Genomic DNA, 12692 nt, shown 5'->3' with positions numbered 1-12692 from the left:
ATCACAAGGTTTGGCATTGTTTAAGTTGCATTTATTTAAAAGATCTATGATCTTATCTCTCTGGGTAAGTTTGAATCCCTTTTTTGTTTTATTAATTTGGACACCAAGGTATTTGTTTACCTTGCCTAAAGATTTCAATGAGAAATGTTCATTTAGTTTAGTTACAAAAGTCTCTCTTCTTTCTTTATGTTTTCCTATGTATAAGATGTCATCCACATAAATCAATACAAATTCAATATAATCATCACCCCTCTTGACAAAGAAACAATTATCAGCAGTGGTAGCGTTGAAGTCCATGGTCTTAAGTACTTTTACTAAACAATCATACCACCGTTTACCAGATTGTTTTAGCCCGTATAAACTCTTGTTTAACAACCAAGTCTCATTTCTGTTTGTGTATGGACTATGAGGTGCTCTCACGTATATTTCTTTATCTAATTTTGCGTGTAGGTACGCAGTTTGTATGTCATATTGGAATACATCTAGATTGAGTGCTGAAGCTACCACTAGAGCTGTTTTGACACTCTCTGTTCTTACAGTGGGGGAATACGTGTCAGTATAGTCCTCTGGATATTTCTGTGCATAACCCTGTGCAACCAATCTAGCTTTGTATAGAGTATTTCCTCCCTCTAAATTCTTAATTTTATATATCCATCTGGTACCAATAATTGTCTTATCTTTAGGTGCAGATGCAGGTGTAAATACATTTAGTCCTTGTAAACTTTCCATCTCTTTCTTCATTGCTAATTCCCATTTTTCTTTTTCTTCGTGAGGAAGTTTTAACACTTCCTCGTATGTATTGGGTGTTGTTGGTTCACCATTCATGTGCATTACATAATCCTTGTATTTATTTGGCATTTGATTTCTGGTGTTTCTAATGATTTTCTCGGGTTTACTATCGTTATCATGCAAATATCTTGCTTCCTTTTTTGTTAGTGTATCTGTCTTTATTTTGAGTTGGCTATTTGTCCAAGTTTTGGTTTTGTTTTTATATTTGTTGATATTTTGTTTTTCTATAGTCCCTTTCTCATGATATTTTGTATCTTCATGTTTATTTGGGAATATCTCATTAAGATGTAATTTAGACCAGTTAGCTTGTTCATGGAACACAGCTGTTCTGGAAACTATAAATTTGTTGTTACTATCAATAAATCTGTATCCTTTAGTGCCAGTCTCATATCCCATAAATCTGAGTCTCCTGGACACATTTTCTCCCTTTCTTCTTAATTGTTTAGGTATGTGTACGTCTGCTGTGACTCCAAATATATGCATGTGTGCTAATTTTGGTTTTCTATTATACATCACTTCATATGGTGTCTTATTTATAATGCTGGACCATGTTCTATTTTGTGTGTAATTTGAATAATGTAGGGCTTCTGACCAGAATTGTTTGCTTAAGCCAGCATCTTCCAATGTGCATCTAATCATGGTTTGTAATGTGGAATTTTTTTTCTCTGCAATCCCGTTTTGGAATGGAGAAAATGGACTAGATGTGTAATGTAACATTCCTTTGTCTTTTAACCATTGTGAGAATTCTTTAGACATGAATTCGCATCCTCTGTCTGTCATAATTTGTTTTATTTTGATGTTGTGTTGTGTTTCTATGCGTTTGTAAAATTCTTTAAATTTTTGAAATGTTTCATCTTTGTGTTTTAATGTGTAAACAAATCCATAGCGGCTATAATCGTCCACTATTGTCAGGAAGTAACGTTTCCTATAAGTGATTGATGGAGTTAATGGACCAACTAAGTCCATGTGTACTAAATCAAAAATTTTGTTAGTTGATCTGGTAGATTTTCTTGGCCTGGGACTAGTTTTTAGTTTTGTAGATTTACATACTGAGCATTCCAGATAATTTTCACAATTCTTTATTTTAACACCTTCTGCGTGTTCAGTCATTTTTTGCACTACAGGAAAACTGGCATGTCCTAACTTCCTATGCAATATGTGAGCACACTCATCATGAATTGGTTTACCTATCTTTGGCTTCTTATCGTTGTGTGCATCTGTGTGATCATGAGATATTTTACATTCATCATTGTCACTGTTGCTAACATTCTCATCATCTATTTCAATACAATCTTCCATATTTGAATCAATGTTATGTAACCATTTTTCTTTTGTTATTAGGTAAGGCAGTCCTCCTTTAGTCACCACAGTGCCTACATTTATTTTATTCTTTTCCAAAGTTGCCTTTCCTTTTGAAAAGACAATGTTAATGTCAGAATCTCTGCTTAGTTTTATGACACTTAATATGTTATGAGGTATTTCAGGTATTAGTAATACCCCCTCTATTTTTCCTAAACCAGGCAAGGTTACATTTCCTCTGCCTAATACTTGAACCTTTTCTTGGTTAGCTACCTTAATTACAAATTTATCTTCTGCAAATGAAGACAATATACTTTTGTTATTAGTGGTGTGATTAGTTGCTCCAGAATCAATAAGCCAATTATTGTTCTCACTTTGTTGTGTGTTAGTGTTGTCTTGTTTATTTAATCCATTCAGTGAACCAGACTTTCTATCCTTTGAATTGTCTCTGCCCCCTCTATTCTCTCTGTGATTTGGTGGGCTCCTATATCTATGCCTTTCTATGGAAGGCTGTCTATAATCGTTTTTGTTTCTGTATTCTGATCTATATCTTTCTTTTAAGAATTTTGGGCAATCTCTTCTATTGTGTTCCCTGGATCCACAATTATGACATTTAAATGTTCCACTATATTTTTCTTGGAAAGCTACTTTCCTATATGGTTTATGTTCTGTGTGATTGTTAGAACGATTCCTTCTAGAATTATCTTCTGTTATCAATTTGTTAGATAGACTTTCAATGGATAAATACCCTAGATTGATTGTGTCTAAATGTGACATAAAATTGTCCCATGATGGGTCAAGTGAGTTGATAATGACACTTTTCATTGTTTGGTCTGAAATCACCTCCCCCCTCAGATGCAGTTCAGCTCTTATTTTGTTCAAAGATATTAAATGTTCACTTATGGAAACCCCTGGTTTTATCCTAGATGAAAAGAAGTCTTTAGATATCCTTGTGGTGGTGGCTACACTGTCACTGTGAAACAAATTAAACATGCATTGAATAATTTCTGAAACAGTCAAATTTTGCTTAATGCTGTGATACATTGCAGGAGACACACTAGATATTATTAAGAAAAAAGCTCTATGGTGTAGACAATCTATTTTTAGTGTCCAAGGTCTTTTTGGGGGACTAGTGATAAAAAACAGTAGGTTTTCCTTCATAAAGACAACCTGGAGCTGTTGATACCATTCTTGTAAATTAATGCCATCAACCCTTAGTTTTGGGAAGTCACTGGGTAAATTTCCGACATTATTGGGTCCATTACTTACAACCTGAGGTAGTCCGTGGTCTCGTAAATGCAGAAAGTTGCAAAACGGCATGGGGATGCTCGCTACGAGTCTGCATGATCTTCTCTCCTGTTCATGTCTTCCCGGATCGTCAGCGTAGTTTCGCGCATGCGCGTTGTCCATTTCTTCTTCGGCGTCGTCGTGGAAGGTTCTCCTCATTGCGGCTTGCTCGCTCTGCTCTTCTTCAGATGAGTCGGTCTCTGGTTCGACTTTGGGGGTTCTGGCGACGGTGGCTGTTCTTCCTCTTCTATTGAAAGCGTTGGTGCTTGCTTCGGTCTGCGGCGTAGGGCGGTATCGGCAGGGCTCTCTGGGTTCCGGCGTCAGCGCTCTAGTAGTCAGGATGGGAGCGGGCAGGTCTTGAGTCATTGGCTTGCTCGTTCGCTTTTTTGGTGTCTTTTTAGTAATTTTCAGTTTTGGCCCAAATGCAGCAAAGAGCGTTTTCATCGCTGATTTTATTTGGTGTTTTGTTGGATCTTCCTCGCTTTCTGGTTCTGATTCTTCTGAGGTGTTTGAATCTTCCTTTTCGTTTTCGTTGTCCGATAATATTTTTCGCGCCAGAAATTTTGAATTGAGCTTGCTGATTGGCTCTTCTTCGTTCATCTTGGAGGCCGGTTGAAACCAAGATGGCTGCCATTCAAATTTTTGCGCGGGATCATCGTTTTTCTTCTTTGTGATGATTTTCTCCGCAGTCATATTACTCACTATTTTTGGATCTTTGGGTTTTTCATTGGTGATGTTTTTTTCTCTCGCTGCTCCGCTGTTCTTTAGCATATCTTGGAGGTTCGCGATGAGGCTTTCATCATTCTTCTGGCTTTTTAATAGTTTTAATATCTCTGACCTGAGTTCGTTATTTTCTATTTCGATTTCCTCCTGGTCATCAATTATTTCTTCGTCTTCAGTGGTGTATTCTTCGGATTCTCTCGAAATTGCATTCGTGGATTCTTCGATTATTTCTTGTTCCGTTTCCATTTCTTTGCTGTAGGCCCTGGTGTTGGGCCTATCTTTCTTAGACATTTTAAAGCTTTTTATTGAGTCAATTAACCATCCTCTGCTACCAATTTGTTGCAATATTTTCAGGATCAGACTCAATAATATCAACGAGAGTTAAAGATTTAACTATATATTCTTTTATTTACATTAGGCATTCTATATTCACTGAATATTCACAGATAGAAGCCAGGAAAATGGTGTAGGTAGCTCCTTATATATACAATGGGTGGAGCTATATGTGGGAGTGGTGAATTGTGAATACATTAAGAAGTGAAGAATAAGTTAACCCCTGATACCCTGTCTGTACACTATTTACACATTGGAGAATAAGGCATTTATATCTAACAGCCTTGGTAAGGCCACACTTGGAATACTGCATTCAGTTTTGGTCACCACCATGTAAAAAAGACGTTGAGACTCTAGAAAGAGTGCAGAGAAGAGCAACAAAGATGATTAGGGGACTGGAGGCTAAAACATATGAAGAATGGTTGCAGGAACTGGGTATATCTAGTTTAATGAAAAGAAGGACCAGGGGTGACATGATAGCAGTGTTCCAATATCTAAAGGGCTGCCACAAAGAAGAGGGAGTCAAGCTATTCTCCAAAGCACCTGAGGGTAGGACAAGAAGCAATGGGTGGAAACTAATCAAGGAGAGAAGCAACTTAGAACTGAGGAGAAATTTCCTGACAGAACAATTAATCAGTGGAACAACTTGCCTGCAGAAGTTGTAAGTGCTCCAGCACTGGAAGTTTTTAAGAAGATGTTGGATAACCATTGTTGGACTAGAAGACCTCCAAGGTCCCTTCCAACTCTGTTATTCTATTATTCTATTCTAAATGAATCTGGACATAGTCATACTTAGAGTGGGATGAAGATTAATGTGTCCCATTGATGTCAATGGGCATTCTTTGGCTATGAATCCAGTTCTAAGAATCTAGAATTAATTTGTCTCGAATGACTTTCTGCACAGAAAAAATTAAGAATTTAAGAAAAGCAGATTTCTGGGTCTTGCTTTTGTAGATAAAAGCAAATGTAGGGAATTTCCCTTCCCCCTATCATGTCATCTTTTCTCATTCTTCTCTCCTCATATGCCCATCCACCTCCCCCCACTCCACCCCCCCCAACCCCCATTCCTAGGTCACTGTCTAGACAAAGATCTCTTGGGGCAAACTAAGAAGGGAATAGGAAAGGAAAATAGAAAAAAAAATGAAACTCAAGCTAACAATGATCAGATTTGTGATAATGCTAAATTCAATAATGATGATCCAGCCTATTCAGGAAACTGTTTTATACTGGCTGATCTTGGCAGATGTCTGGAGTGAGAGAATTGTCCTGTATTTTTTTATTATTATTAAACTATGTTTCCAGGTTTACTGGAACAATTATTTTTCTCTCCTGATATCTGGTGTATTCAGCTTTGATTATTGAAGCAAACAGCTTTGTTCTTACCTAGCACCTGCCCTTCCCATCCACTCTTCCTTATAATTAAAGAGAACAAAAGTGTATTAAAGACCTACACCATAACATCGTCCTTTAAAAGGTTGCTAAGCTAAAAGGTGCTTTCAGGTGTTATGTCACAAAGGAACAACAAAGCAATCAGACTGTTGCATGTGTTTGGTGATAGCAATTGTTAAAGCGTTCTCTTAGGGCTGATTTATATTTTATATAACAAGAGTCGTTGCCATATGTGCATTTGTGTTTGCAAAGCTAATCCTTAGAAAATGCCATTGTCCCAATCATGTTGCCCATATTAAACCTCTGAGCAAATGTTTGTTGATCTCAAAAATTATCTTAAATGCGCCATACATTAAACAAATGTGCAATTCAAATTATTAAAACAATTATATGACATGACCTTTTAAGTTACCTTCCCCCCCACAAATTTAGTTAAATTATAAACAGATGTTCTCATTGCTAGTGATGATATTTGAGAACTCCTGGACTGAAAACCAAAGTAGATTCAATAAATAACATTATTTTATACAGGGGAAAATAATCTATTTACAATATAAAAAAATAGATTTGGAAGTTATCACTCTAAATTCTTTTAAGGTATAGGAGCTTCCCATTCGGAATGTAAGCTAGTATTAGAAATGAGAAACAATTTAGGGGGTTATGAGTAATATTAGGTAAAGGTAAAGTTCCTCTTGCACATATGTGCTAGTTGTTTCCAACTCTAGGGGCGGTGCTGCTCTCCCTTTCAAAGCCGAAGAGCCAGCGCTGTCCGAAGATGTCTCCATGGTCATGTGACCGGTGTGACCAAACGCCAAATGCGCACAGAATGCTGTTACCTTTCCACCAAAGGTGATCCCTATTTTTCTACTTGCATTTTTTATGTGGTTTCGAACTGCTAGGTTGGCAGAAGCTGGGACAAGTAATGGGAGCTCACCCCGTTACATGGCACCAGGGATTTGAACCGCTGATCTGCCAACTTTTTGATTGACAAGCTCAGCTTAGCTATAAAACTGAAAATTAATACAGATGTCCCTTGAAAGTGTTGGATTTTGACATATAATTTATTAATTCTATGAAAGTATTTATTGACTGTCAATATTTGGGTACCCCAGACATTCTATAATTCTAGATCATTGGAAACTAAAAACATCATATGGCAAATAAACCAAATATCAAACTATAATATATATCCTAGACATATATTTGGCTTCTGAGCAGGAACATATGAGTCTCACTTCCTTAAAGGCAGTAAAGCAAAAGTAATTTTAATAATGCAATGGCATAGACCTTAATTTAATCTTCTTTTTGTATTCATAGTATATTAGATGATCAATCCTTTTAATCATGATTGTCTGAATTCTGAATGCTAAATTGTAGGTTTAGCTCTTCTCCTGAAAAACAACAAATGAGACTTGGATACAGTTGTGAGGAACTCATTTATTTATATTTATTGGCCATCCAACTCCAGTAGATTCTGGAGGGCGGGATTACAAAAATCTCAGTGAATTTCAGTTTTTTCCTTTATAAATATGAATCATTTTCTTCTGTGCATTCCATTGCAGGAGACCCTATGCCAGGGTTGAAATGCACTTACCTTCACTACTGGTTCAGAAATGTGAGCACGCACACCTCTTCTGCGCATGTGCAGAAGGTCAAAAACAGGATGTAATGACATCCTGGTGGGTGGGCGGAGCCTCCCGCCGCCAGCCCTACCAGTTCACGTGAGCCGGATAGATCCAGCCGGATTTCACCGCTGCTCTATACCATTTCCGGCAAGTGGCTGTCCAGTTGTCTGGGCAGGAAATAGTAGCACTTGACATTCTAGGTGCTCAATCAGTTGAACTACAGGTAGTCCTCAACATACAACCTAAAACATACAACATACAACCATTTGTTTAGTGAACATTTGAAGTTTCAACCGTATTTTAAAAAGCGACTTGCAAACGGTCCTTGCGCTTAATGATAGTTGCAGCATTCCCGTGGTCACGTGATCAAAATTCAGGCACTTGGCACCAACAATCACAGCACCCCGGGGTCACGTGATTGCCTTTTATGACCTTTCCAGTCACCCTCCAACAAGCAAAGTCAAGGGGGGAAGCCAGATTCACTTAAGAACTGCAATGATTCACTTAACAACGGTGGCAAAAATGTTTATAAAATTGGGTGTGACTCACTTTAACAATTGCCTTGCTTAGCAATGGAAATTCTGGCCCAAGTTGTGGTCATAAGTCAACCTATATACAGTATGTGAAACAGCAACAGCAACACAGATTTGCGGCACGAGCACCAGAAGGCAAGACAAGAAACAATGGATGGAAACTAATCAAGGAGAAAAGCAACCTGGAGTTAAGGAGAAACGTCCTAACAGTGAGAACAATTAACCAGTGGAACGACTTGCCTCCAGAAGTTGTGGGTACCTTATCACTGAAGGTTTTTAAGAAGAGACTGGACAGCAACTTGTCTGATATGATATAGGGCGTGATGGTGAACCTATGGCACACATACCAGAGGTGGCACACAGAAGCCCTCTCTGTGGGCATGTGCTCCGACCAGCTGCTCTTCTGCATTCTGGTGTGTGCACGCCCATGCACACTCCAGTTTTGGCACTCAGTGCCGAAAAGATTAATCATCACTGGTATAGGGTCTCCTGCTTGAGCAGGAAGTTGGACTAGAAGACCTCAAGGTCCCTTCCAGTTCTATTCTGATTGAAATTGAGACTTCCATATAGTACAAGCATGGATTCCTGGCTGAGGCACACAAGTAGAGTACAGTAGAGGGGCCACTAATTCTGCATATGTCTTGTTATCATAAATTATTTATTATTGTCCCTTGTTTCAGTACTTGTGTTACTTCCCATGAATTATTTCACGATTTCAAACTGGTATTTTGCTTCCTTCACCCAATAAATGGTACGCAAATCAAACAAACAAATAAAAATAACATCCATTAAAATACGATGAAAAATTGTATTCGAATTTATTAAAAGCATACACGACAAAACGTGTTTTTAGTAGCATTAACCCATTATCTACTACAGTGGTGGGATTCAAACATTTTTACTACTGGTTCTGTGGACGTGGCTTGGTGGGCATGGCATGCTTGGTGGGAGAGGCTTGGTGGGTGTGGCAGGGGAAGGATACTGTAAAATCTCCATTCCCTCCCCACTCCAGGGGAAGGATACTGTAAAATCCCTGTTTCCTCCTGATCAGCTGGGACTCAGGAGGCAGAGAATAGATGGGGGCAGGGCCAATCATAGATGGTATTTACCAGTTCTCCGAACTACTCAAAATTTCCACTACCGGTTCTCCAGAACTGGTCAGAAGCTGTTGAATACCACCTCTGATCTATTAGCATATTAAACAGATTGTAAAGTAAATAAAAATGTATTTGCTAGCTTGACTACATACAAAAGAGTTCCAAAGCTGTGAGCAGGCAAGGAAGTCCACTGGTCAGTGATCTGATGACATCGTTCCTCTGCCTCAGCTTTTATTAGTGACTCTCTTGGCATCATTGAAATTTGTTAGAGACCCAACCCATTTGTTCCTCACTATCCATGGGGTCATTTCTGCCCCCAAGAGCCTTACAAGCCCGTTCAGTTGGAATGTTTTTCATTAAGGAAGGAACAGCTAGCAAAAAGAGAATAAACCACCCATGTTTCTACTGCAATACACAGTTCGTATGTTATGGCTTGCCCTCACTGACTCTTTCATTGCCACGAACAAGTTAAGCTTTGCAAAAATTCAACAGTAAATGAGGCAGGCTTGCCAAAAAATCTTTTTTTTTTTTTTTTAAAAAAAGGCATTTACTATTTACCTTTGTAACTGATGGCAGTATAAAGTTTCCTGGGATTGGGCAACATAATTGCTATCTGAACTGTGAAAATTATATCTGAACTGTGAAAATTATTGCTTTCCAGTGAAGGACAGCATCCACATCAGTGGTGGGTTGCCCCCGGTTCAGACCGGTTTGGTAAGAACCGGTAGTAAAACTGGCGGGAGGCCCCGCCCACCACCCCAGATGTTGTAATCGGCGATCTGTGCATGTGCAGAAGCAAGGTGTGTGTGCGAGTGAAGCAAGTGTGCACGCACGATCCTGTTGTGAACCGGCAGTAAAGGTAAGTAGAACACACCCCTGATCCACATGCAGTCCCAGTCTCTCACTTCAGTGAATATTCATAGACACCAGCAATAATATAGCTCAGAAAGACTTTCATTTAATCACTTCTCCATCCCACTGGAAGAGGAGAATTAATGGAAGAGCAATTGACATCAGAAGAATGTAATACAAAAGTGTAATCAGAATGGGTGAAGAGAAAGCAGAAAGAGAAAGTCAGAGAAGAAATGAAGGAAGTTGGAGAAGAGAGTGAAGAACTCGTAAACAACTAAAAATCAGAACCACTGTTAAAAGAGGAGGATCAGAGAATCATCCCTGGACCAACTTGGTCTCATGCATTGCCTGATTTTGGAACTGACTGAATTTATTAGTGGCTCTGCACCTGCTTATTTGAAACATTACAAAGCTGGTGTTTCCACTGAAATGGTTAGATTTCTGCAGGATTGATGGATAATCTGTTTTCCCACATTCCTTATTCTCCACAATTTCCACCCTACCCCATAGACCTGTCACAGGGAATTTACCTTGGCCTCTCCCCATTAAAGGAAATGAATCTTGCTATCTGAAAACCAACTCTTTATTATAGTAATTACTTTAAAAATATATTCTTGAATCAGAACTGAATCTGATTTTTATAGGCCTACCCTTAGCAGGAATCTAGACCCTAGAGTTTTTTTAGTTTGCTAAAGAGGATTTTTTTTCTGTACAGTTCGCACCTAGAATATTTATTGTTTTATTAGATGGCTTTATTGTTTTACAATATTGTGTACACTGTTTTGAGGTTGTAGAAATTACAATATATACAAGAAGTCTATAAATATTAAAATAAAGACTTTGGGAAAACAGCAAGGAGCATTGTGTGAAAACACACAGACAATTATTACTTTCCCTCTTCCATTGCACCACTGCATCTACAACTCTTTCCCACTGGTTTGTCATTGACCATTTTATTAATTATCCCATAGTTGATACCTATGGTAGACCAGTTTTGACCTCAACCAATATCTTCTAAACATAGGTTAAGATGGAATATATCATGGAAAGTCCAATGCATTTTGTACATCATGACATTCAGAGGTGGGTTTCAGCAGGTTCTGACCAGTTCTGGAGAACCGGTAGTGGAAATTTTGAGTAGTTCAGAGAACCGGTAGTAAAAATTCTGACTGGCCCCACCCCCATCTATTCTCTGCCTCCCAAGTTCCAGCTGATCGGGAGGAAATGGGATTTTGCAGTAACCTTCCCTTGGAGTGGGGTGAGAATGGAGATTTTACAGTATCCTTCCCCTGCCACACCCACCAAGCCACGCCCACAGAACCAATAGTAAAAAAAATTGAAATCCACTACTGATGTCATTTAAAAAAATGTTTCCTTCCAAGAAATATCTACCCTTTCTTGAACATCTCAGATTAGCTGGTTCTGATTAGCAGGTTAATTTTAACCTGCTCTAACACTTCTCCCTATGAACAAGCAATTTTTCCTTAGCTTTCAGAGCATTACGTCTTTGAGTAATGTATGGGTGACCTTCAACCTAGGGGGTCAGTGGAGATCTATTTTGTGTTCCTTTTATTTGGAAGAGATTGAAGCACCAATTCTGAGTTAAAGGTGGAGTTTGATTGGCAAATAAACAACTATAAAGTACAATAAATCCTACTGAAGAGCTCTAGTCAAAACATCCCAATGAACAGCTAATGCTGCCATAATTAAATCCAGATGTCTCTGAAATGTCTGGCATAATTGGTTGACTTGCCAAATAAGGTACAGTCTGACCTAAAGGGGAGCCCTGATGCATCTTGCAGGAAGAGTCTTGAGATGCAAATGTACATCAATCTAAAGCCACCATTTACAGGAAGACAAGGTGCAAAAGTTTTTCCATTCATCACTCTGGTGTTCATCAATAATACCTTCATCTATGAATGTAAAGTGAGGGTAGTGTAAGTGATTGGGCAAGGATGGGTGGGCACAGGTGCAAGTAGAGGTGCAGGTATAATCAGGGGTGGGCTTCAAAAATTTTAGCAAGGGGTTCTCTGCTCAGTTGCTTGGCTGTGGTGGGCATGGCCTAGTCGGCCTCCTGCACCACAGCGGGGGGAGGGTGTTTCTGCCCTCCCCGGATTCCAGAGGCTTTTCTCAAGCCTCTGGGGGGGCGAAAACAGCCTCCCCAAGCTCTGGAGGCCGGAAATGGGCCTGTTTCTGGCCTTCCTGAACTTCCAGTAGGCCCATTTTTCACACTCCCTTAGCCTCCGTGTGCGCCCTGCACTTACCTGCATCCAAAACGGGCCGCGTGGGGACTCCTGGGAGGGGAGAGGTGGGTGGGGCCAGCCAAGAGTGGGATTTGGGGGTTCTCTGAACTGCACGGAATCTTAGCTAGAAATTCTCCCAAACCCCTGCAAACCCCCAGCAGCCCACCCCTGGGTATAATTATTACATACACTACAATGTGAGATCACAACTGCCAGTTCTTATGCTGGTGTTGATCTTCATGCACATCACGTTCTTCCCAAGAACCAAGGATGTCATAGTGTATATCAGTGTAGAATATTTGTAGATCCAAGCAGTATGGCCTTTTGTAATTGACAAATGGAAATTTTATCAATGTGCAGGTTTTATAAGTGCTGTCCAAGATTTTTTTGGTATGGCAATCCTAGTATGCCAATAACCACTGGGACCACCAAGGCCAGTTTATGTCATAATCTTTCAACTTCCATTTTCATCTTGATACTTTGTAATGTTCCCCAATTCTTTCTCTCCTATTTTACTGTCCC

This window comes from Pantherophis guttatus, chromosome 3 (genome assembly GCF_059756535.1).
Source record: "Pantherophis guttatus breed Tessera chromosome 3, ASM5975653v1, whole genome shotgun sequence".
NCBI classification, from domain to species: Eukaryota; Metazoa; Chordata; class Lepidosauria; order Squamata; family Colubridae; genus Pantherophis; species Pantherophis guttatus.
This window is presented reverse-complemented; position numbering follows the sequence as displayed.